The 10,000-nt window shown below is 33.8% G+C and overlaps 1 non-coding gene across 1 annotated transcript in view; it reads left to right on the top strand.

Moving 5' to 3' along the window:
• The window catches only part of LOC119558981, a 3,971-nt gene extending 717 nt beyond the window's left edge, over positions 1-3,254 (top strand). Inside the window, exon 1 of the ribosomal RNA XR_005220567.1 lies at positions 1-3,254. This exon is cut by the window's left edge and continues 717 nt beyond it. This is a non-coding gene — a ribosomal RNA (large subunit ribosomal RNA).
• Positions 3,255-10,000: the final 6,746 nt, after the last annotated feature.

Genomic DNA, 10,000 nt, shown 5'->3' with positions numbered 1-10,000 from the left:
GTGTTTATTATATGCACTTGTATGATTAACAATGCGAAAGATTCAGGATACCTTCGGGACCCGTCTTGAAACACGGACCAAGGAGTCTAACATATGTGCAAGTTATTGGGATATAAACCTAATAGCGTAATTAACTTGACTAATAATGGGATTAGTTTTTTAACTATTTATAGCTAATTAACACAATCCCGGGGCGTTCTATATAGTTATGTATAATGATATTTATATTATTTATGCCTCTAACTGGAACGTACCTTGAGCATATATGCTGTGACCCGAAAGATGGTGAACTATACTTGATCAGGTTGAAGTCAGGGGAAACCCTGATGGAAGACCGAAACAGTTCTGACGTGCAAATCGATTGTCAGAATTGAGTATAGGGGCGAAAGACCAATCGAACCATCTAGTAGCTGGTTCCTTCCGAAGTTTCCCTCAGGATAGCTGGTGCATTTTAATGTTATATAAAATAATCTTATCTGGTAAAGCGAATGATTAGAGGCCTTAGGGTCGAAACGATCTTAACCTATTCTCAAACTTTAAATGGGTAAGAACCTTAACTTTCTTGATATGAAGTTCAAGGTTATGATATAATGTGCCCAGTGGGCCACTTTTGGTAAGCAGAACTGGCGCTGTGGGATGAACCAAACGTAATGTTACGGTGCCCAAATTAACAACTCATGCAGATACCATGAAAGGCGTTGGTTGCTTAAAACAGCAGGACGGTGATCATGGAAGTCGAAATCCGCTAAGGAGTGTGTAACAACTCACCTGCCGAAGCAACTAGCCCTTAAAATGGATGGCGCTTAAGTTGTATACCTATACATTACCGCTAAAGTAGATGATTTATATTACTTGTGATATAAATTTTGAAACTTTAGTGAGTAGGAAGGTACAATGGTATGCGTAGAAGTGTTTGGCGTAAGCCTGCATGGAGCTGCCATTGGTACAGATCTTGGTGGTAGTAGCAAATAATCGAATGAGACCTTGGAGGACTGAAGTGGAGAAGGGTTTCGTGTGAACAGTGGTTGATCACGAGTTAGTCGGTCCTAAGTTCAAGGCGAAAGCCGAAAATTTTCAAGTAAAACACAAATGCCATACAAATATAATTATATTATATAAATCAAGCTAATTAATATACTTGAATAATTTTGAACGAAAGGGAATACGGTTCCAATTCCGTAACCTGTTGAGTATCCGTTTGTTATTAAATATGGGCCTCGTGCTCATCCTGGCAACAGGAACGACCATAAAGAAGCCGTCGAGAGATATCGGAAGAGTTTTCTTTTCTGTTTTATAGCCGTACTACCATGGAAGTCTTTCGCAGAGAGATATGGTAGATGGGCTAGAAGAGCATGACATATACTGTTGTGTCGATATTTTCTCCTCGGACCTTGAAAATTTATGGTGGGGACACGCAAACTTCTCAACAGGCCGTACCAATATCCGCAGCTGGTCTCCAAGGTGAAGAGTCTCTAGTCGATAGAATAATGTAGGTAAGGGAAGTCGGCAAATTAGATCCGTAACTTCGGGATAAGGATTGGCTCTGAAGATTGAGATAGTCGGGCTTGATTGGGAAACAATAACATGGTTTATGTGCTCGTTCTGGGTAAATAGAGTGTCTGGCATTTATGTTGGTCACTTGTTCCCCGGATAGTTTAGTTACGTAGCCAATTGTGGAACTTTCTTGCTAAAATTTTTAAGAATACTAATTGGGTTAAACCAATTAGTTCTTATTAATTATAACGATTATCAATTAACAATCAATTCAGAACTGGCACGGACTTGGGGAATCCGACTGTCTAATTAAAACAAAGCATTGTGATGGCCCTAGCGGGTGTTGACACAATGTGATTTCTGCCCAGTGCTCTGAATGTCAAAGTGAAGAAATTCAAGTAAGCGCGGGTCAACGGCGGGAGTAACTATGACTCTCTTAAGGTAGCCAAATGCCTCGTCATCTAATTAGTGACGCGCATGAATGGATTAACGAGATTCCTACTGTCCCTATCTACTATCTAGCGAAACCACAGCCAAGGGAACGGGCTTGGAATAATTAGCGGGGAAAGAAGACCCTTTTGAGCTTGACTCTAATCTGGCAGTGTAAGGAGACATAAGAGGTGTAGAATAAGTGGGAGATATTAGACTTCGGTTTGGTATCGCCAATGAAATACCACTACTCTTATTGTTTCCTTACTTACTTGATTAAATGGAACGTGTATCATTTCCTAGCCATTATACGGATATATTTATTATATCTTATGGTATTGGGTTTTGATGCAAGCTTCTTGATCAAAGTATCACGAGTTTGTTATATAATCGCAAACAAATTCTTTAATAAAACGGTGCATTTATGTATTTTTGATTTGAAAATTTGGTATAACTCCAATTACTCAGGTATGATCCAATTCAAGGACATTGCCAGGTAGGGAGTTTGACTGGGGCGGTACATCTCTCAAATAATAACGGAGGTGTCCCAAGGCCAGCTCAGTGCGGACAGAAACCACACATAGAGCAAAAGGGCAAATGCTGACTTGATCTCGGTGTTCAGTACACACAGGGACAGCAAAAGCTCGGCCTATCGATCCTTTTGGTTTAAAGAGTTTTTAACAAGAGGTGTCAGAAAAGTTACCATAGGGATAACTGGCTTGTGGCGGCCAAGCGTTCATAGCGACGTCGCTTTTTGATCCTTCGATGTCGGCTCTTCCTATCATTGTGAAGCAAAATTCACCAAGCGTTGGATTGTTCACCCATGCAAGGGAACGTGAGCTGGGTTTAGACCGTCGTGAGACAGGTTAGTTTTACCCTACTAATGACAAAACGTTGTTGCGACAGCATTCCTGCGTAGTACGAGAGGAACCGCAGGTACGGACCAATGGCACAATACTTGTTCGAGCGAACAGTGGTATGACGCTACGTCCGTTGGATTATGCCTGAACGCCTCTAAGGTCGTATCCGTGCTGGACTGCAATGATAAATAAGGGGCAATTTGCATTGTATGGCTTCTAAACCATTTAAAGTTTATAATTTACTTTATAAACGACAATGGATGTGATGCCAATGTAATTTGTAACATAGTAAATTGGGAGGATCTTTGATCACCTGATGCCGCGCTAGTTACATATAAAAGCATTATTTAATACAATGACAAAGCCTAGAATCAATTGTAAACGACTTTTGTAACAGGCAAGGTGTTGTAAGTGGTTGAGCAGCTGCCATACTGCGATCCACTGAAGCTTATCCTTTGCTTGATGATTCGATAATAAAGATGTTGCAAGCGGGCATAATCATTATGCTTGCTTGCAGCATCGCACGCCACTTTGTTTGTGGTGTGTAAGGTAGGGAAGAAGAAATATAAAAGACCTAAATTGGAAACATCAATATATAAGTAAATATTGAACAAACAAAATGTATCGTCATCTTATTAGTGACGCGATGATAAAGTGGCAAACATATTCCATGTATAAATATTCCTATGGTATTAAAATTCAAGTAAAGAGGACATATATAAAAGTTTGTATATATGGTTCATTCAATGGTAGCAGCGGTTGGTTGGTTGGTGTCTGCTCCTCTTATTGTTCAAAACTTATGTTATGGTAGCAAGTCTATATCGTCATATTATTAGTGACGCGAAAAAGTAGTGGCAAAACATATTCCATGTATAAATAAATATTCCTATGGTATTGAAATTCAAGTAAAGAGGCCATTCAAGTAAAGAGGACTTATATAAATATAAGTATATATAATGGTAGCAGCGCGGTTGGTTGGTTGGTGTGTCTGCTCCTCTTATTGTTCAAAACTTATGTTATGGTAGCAAGACTGTATCGTCATATTATTAGTGACGCGAAAAAGTAGTGGCAAAACATATTCCATGTATAAATATTCCTATGGTATTGAAATTCAACTAAAGAGGACATATAAAATTACTATCAATGGTAGCAGTGGTTGGTTGGTTGGTGGTTGGTTGGCGGCTGCTCCTATTATTGTTCAAGACTTATGTTATGGTAGCAAGTCTGTATCGTCATATTAATTATTAGTGACGCGAAAAAGTAGTGGAAATCATATTCCATGTATAAATAGATTCCTATGGTAATGAAATTTTCAAGTAAAGAGAGGACCATTCAAGTAAGAGGACATATAAAAAGTAAGTATATGTTCCTCCAATGGTAGCAGTGGTTGGTTGGTTGGCGGCTGATCCTCTTATTGTTCAAAACTTATTTTATCAATATGAGTTTGGCAATACAATAAAGAAGACCAATCTAATCCATATAAAACTAAATGTATTATATGGATATGCTTAGGAAACCCATATATTCATAAAAAAAAATTATGTATAGAAAATTATACATATATCTTTTATATAAATGAATCGTATGGATATCGCCTTATGGTAGGTATAATAACTTTTTAAGGCATAATAATGTATAATATAGAAAATATACATTGAAATATAAATGCATTTTTATAGATATGGCGGCATATAAGTGCCATATACACAAGAATAAATAATAGAATTTACCAATATATAATTAAAATGAGATATATAAACCTAGTGAGGGGCTGCACTAGTATATGAATCGTATGGATATGGCTTATAGGTATAATACCTATAAGGCATAATAATGTATAATATAATAAATATAAATTAAGATATGAATGAATTATATAAATATGGCATAGAAATGCCATATACATACATAAGAATAAATGGTAGAATTTACCCATATATCACTGAAACACGATATATAAACCTAATGATAGCTGGCACTAGTACTGTAAACATGCACGCAATAGTGCGTGGGGTAAAAAACTACTATAGGGAGGTGGTCGTTGGCGGGCCCCTCCTCGTATTGGTCAAAACTTATGTTATGCATATGAATTTGTCAATACTATATAGAACGCCAAGCATATCCATATAAACTATGGATATGCATAGAAATCCATACAAAAGTAAAAAAAAATTATGTATAGAAAAATATACATATATTTATATAAGTGAATCGTATGGATATGGCTTATAGGTATAATACCTATAAGGCATAATAATGTATAACAAGTAAATATACATTGAAATGTGAATGCATTGTATGGATATGGCATATAAATGCCATATATATAGAAATAAATTGTATATCAATGATATAACAATTATAAACCTAGTGAGGGGCGGCACTAGTGAATGAATCGTATGGATATGGCTTATAGGTATAATACCTATAAGGCATAATAATGTATAATATAATAAATATACATTAAGATATGAATGGATTGTATAAATATGGCATAGAAATGCCATATACATAAGAATAAATGGTAGAATTTACCCATATATCACTGAAACACGATATATAAACCTAGTGATAGCTGGCACTAGTACTGTAAACAGGCACGCAATAGTGCGTGGGGTAAAAAACTACTATAGGGAGGTGGTCGTTGGCGGGCCCCTCCTCGTATTGGTCAAAACTTATGTTATGCATATGAATTTGTCAATACTATATAGAACGCCAAGCATATCCATATAAACTATGGATATGCATAGAAATCCATACAAAAGTAAAAAAAAATTATGTATAGAAAAATATACATATATTTATATAAGTGAATCGTATGGATATGGCTTATAGGTATAATACCTATAAGGCATAATAATGTATAACAAGTAAATATACATTGAAATGTGAATGCATTGTATGGATATGGCATATAAATGCCATATATATAGAAATAAATTGTATATCAATGATATAACAATTATAAACCTAGTGAGGGGCGGCACTAGTGAATGAATCGTATGGATATGGCTTATAGGTATAATACCTATAAGGCATAATAATGTATAATATAATAAATATACATTAAGATATGAATGGATTGTATAAATATGGCATAGAAATGCCATATACATAAGAATAAATGGTAGAATTTACCCATATATCACTGAAACACGATATATAAACCTAGTGATAGCTGGCACTAGTACTGTAAACAGGCACGCAATAGTGCGTGGGGTAAAAAACTACTATAGGGAGGTGGTCGTTGGCGGGCCCCTCCTCGTATTGGTCAAAACTTATGTTATGCATATGAATTTGTCAATACTATATAGAACGCCAAGCATATCCATATAAACTATGGATATGCATAGAAAACCATACAAAAGTAAAAAAAAATTATGTATAGAAAAATATACATATATTTATATAAGTGAATCGTATGGATATGGCTTATAGGTATAATACCTATAAGGCATAATAATGTATAACAAGTAAATATACATTGAAATGTGAATGCATTGTATGGATATGGCATATAAATGCCATATATATAGAAATAAATTGTATATCAATGATATAACAATTATAAACCTAGTGAGGGGCGGCACTAGTGAATGAATCGTATGGATATGGCTTATAGGTATAATACCTATAAGGCATAATAATGTATAATATAATAAATATACATTAAGATATGAATGGATTGTATAAATATGGCATAGAAATGCCATATACATAAGAATAAATGGTAGAATTTACCCATATATCACTGAAACACGATATATAAACCTAGTGATAGCTGGCACTAGTACTGTAAACAGGCACGCAATAGTGCGTGGGGTAAAAAACTACTATAGGGAGGTGGTCGTTGGCGGGCCCCTCCTCGTATTGGTCAAAACTTATGTTATGCATATGAATTTGTCAATACTATATAGAACGCCAAGCATATCCATATAAACTATGGATATGCATAGAAATCCATACAAAAGTAAAAAAAAATTATGTATAGAAAAATATACATATATTTATATAAGTGAATCGTATGGATATGGCTTATAGGTATAATACCTATAAGGCATAATAATGTATAACAAGTAAATATACATTGAAATGTGAATGCATTGTATGGATATGGCATATAAATGCCATATATATAGAAATAAATTGTATATCAATGATATAACAATTATAAACCTAGTGAGGGGCGGCACTAGTGAATGAATCGTATGGATATGGCTTATAGGTATAATACCTATAAGGCATAATAATGTATAATATAATAAATATACATTAAGATATGAATGGATTGTATAAATATGGCATAGAAATGCCATATACATAAGAATAAATGGTAGAATTTACCCATATATCACTGAAACACGATATATAAACCTAGTGATAGCTGGCACTAGTACTGTAAACAGGCACGCAATAGTGCGTGGGGTAAAAAACTACTATAGGGAGGTGGTCGTTGGCGGGCCCCTCCTCGTATTGGTCAAAACTTATGTTATGCATATGAATTTGTCAATACTATATAGAACGCCAAGCATATCCATATAAACTATGGATATGCATAGAAATCCATACAAAAGTAAAAAAAAATTATGTATAGAAAAATATACATATATTTATATAAGTGAATCGTATGGATATGGCTTATAGGTATAATACCTATAAGGCATAATAATGTATAACAAGTAAATATACATTGAAATGTGAATGCATTGTATGGATATGGCATATAAATGCCATATATATAGAAATAAATTGTATATCAATGATATAACAATTATAAACCTAGTGAGGGGCGGCACTAGTGAATGAATCGTATGGATATGGCTTATAGGTATAATACCTATAAGGCATAATAATGTATAATATAATAAATATACATTAAGATATGAATGGATTGTATAAATATGGCATAGAAATGCCATATACATAAGAATAAATGGTAGAATTTACCCATATATCACTGAAACACGATATATAAACCTAGTGATAGCTGGCACTAGTACTGTAAACAGGCACGCAATAGTGCGTGGGGTAAAAAACTACTATAGGGAGGTGGTCGTTGGCGGGCCCCTCCTCGTATTGGTCAAAACTTATGTTATGCATATGAATTTGTCAATACTATATAGAACGCCAAGCATATCCATATAAACTATGGATATGCATAGAAAACCATACAAAAGTAAAAAAAAATTATGTATAGAAAAATATACATATATTTATATAAGTGAATCGTATGGATATGGCTTATAGGTATAATACCTATAAGGCATAATAATGTATAACAAGTAAATATACATTGAAATGTGAATGCATTGTATGGATATGGCATATAAATGCCATATATATAGAAATAAATTGTATATCAATGATATAACAATTATAAACCTAGTGAGGGGCGGCACTAGTGAATGAATCGTATGGATATGGCTTATAGGTATAATACCTATAAGGCATAATAATGTATAATATAATAAATATACATTAAGATATGAATGGATTGTATAAATATGGCATAGAAATGCCATATACATAAGAATAAATGGTAGAATTTACCCATATATCACTGAAACACGATATATAAACCTAGTGATAGCTGGCACTAGTACTGTAAACAGGCACGCAATAGTGCGTGGGGTAAAAAACTACTATAGGGAGGTGGTCGTTGGCGGGCCCCTCCTCGTATTGGTCAAAACTTATGTTATGCATATGAATTTGTCAATACTATATAGAACGCCAAGCATATCCATATAAACTATGGATATGCATAGAAAACCATACAAAAGTAAAAAAAAATTATGTATAGAAAAATATACATATATTTATATAAGTGAATCGTATGGATATGGCTTATAGGTATAATACCTATAAGGCATAATAATGTATAACAAGTAAATATACATTGAAATGTGAATGCATTGTATGGATATGGCATATAAATGCCATATATATAGAAATAAATTGTATATCAATGATATAACAATTATAAACCTAGTGAGGGGCGGCACTAGTGAATGAATCGTATGGATATGGCTTATAGGTATAATACCTATAAGGCATAATAATGTATAATATAATAAATATACATTAAGATATGAATGGATTGTATAAATATGGCATAGAAATGCCATATACATAAGAATAAATGGTAGAATTTACCCATATATCACTGAAACACGATATATAAACCTAGTGATAGCTGGCACTAGTACTGTAAACAGGCACGCAATAGTGCGTGGGGTAAAAAACTACTATAGGGAGGTGGTCGTTGGCGGGCCCCTCCTCGTATTGGTCAAAACTTATGTTATGCATATGAATTTGTCAATACTATATAGAACGCCAAGCATATCCATATAAACTATGGATATGCATAGAAATCCATACAAAATAAAAAAAAATTATGTATAGAAAAATATACATATATTTATATAAGTGAATCGTATGGATATGGCTTATAGGTATAATACCTATAAGGCATAATAATGTATAACAAGTAAATATACATTGAAATGTGAATGCATTGTATGGATATGGCATATAAATGCCATATATATAGAAATAAATTGTATATCAATGATATAACAATTATAAACCTAGTGAGGGGCGGCACTAGTGAATGAATCGTATGGATATGGCTTATAGGTATAATACCTATAAGGCATAATAATGTATAATATAATAAATATACATTAAGATATGAATGGATTGTATAAATATGGCATAGAAATGCCATATACATAAGAATAAATGGTAGAATTTACCCATATATCACTGAAACACGATATATAAACCTAGTGATAGCTGGCACTAGTACTGTAAACAGGCACGCAATAGTGCGTGGGGTAAAAAACTACTATAGGGAGGTGGTCGTTGGCGGGCCCCTCCTCGTATTGGTCAAAACTTATGTTATGCATATGAATTTGTCAATACTATATAGAACGCCAAGCATATCCATATAAACTATGGATATGCATAGAAAACCATACAAAAGTAAAAAAAAATTATGTATAGAAAAATATACATATATTTATATAAGTGAATCGTATGGATATGGCTTATAGGTATAATACCTATAAGGCATAATAATGTATAACAAGTAAATATACATTGAAATGTGAATGCATTGTATGGATATGGCATATAAATGCCATATATATAGAAATAAATTGTATATCAATGATATAACAATTATAAACCTAGTGAGGGGCGGCACTAGTGAATGA

This window comes from Drosophila subpulchrella, unplaced genomic scaffold (assembly GCF_014743375.2).
Source record: "Drosophila subpulchrella strain 33 F10 #4 breed RU33 unplaced genomic scaffold, RU_Dsub_v1.1 Primary Assembly Seq153, whole genome shotgun sequence".
NCBI classification, from domain to species: Eukaryota; Metazoa; Arthropoda; class Insecta; order Diptera; family Drosophilidae; genus Drosophila; species Drosophila subpulchrella.
This window is presented reverse-complemented; position numbering and strand designations above follow the sequence as displayed.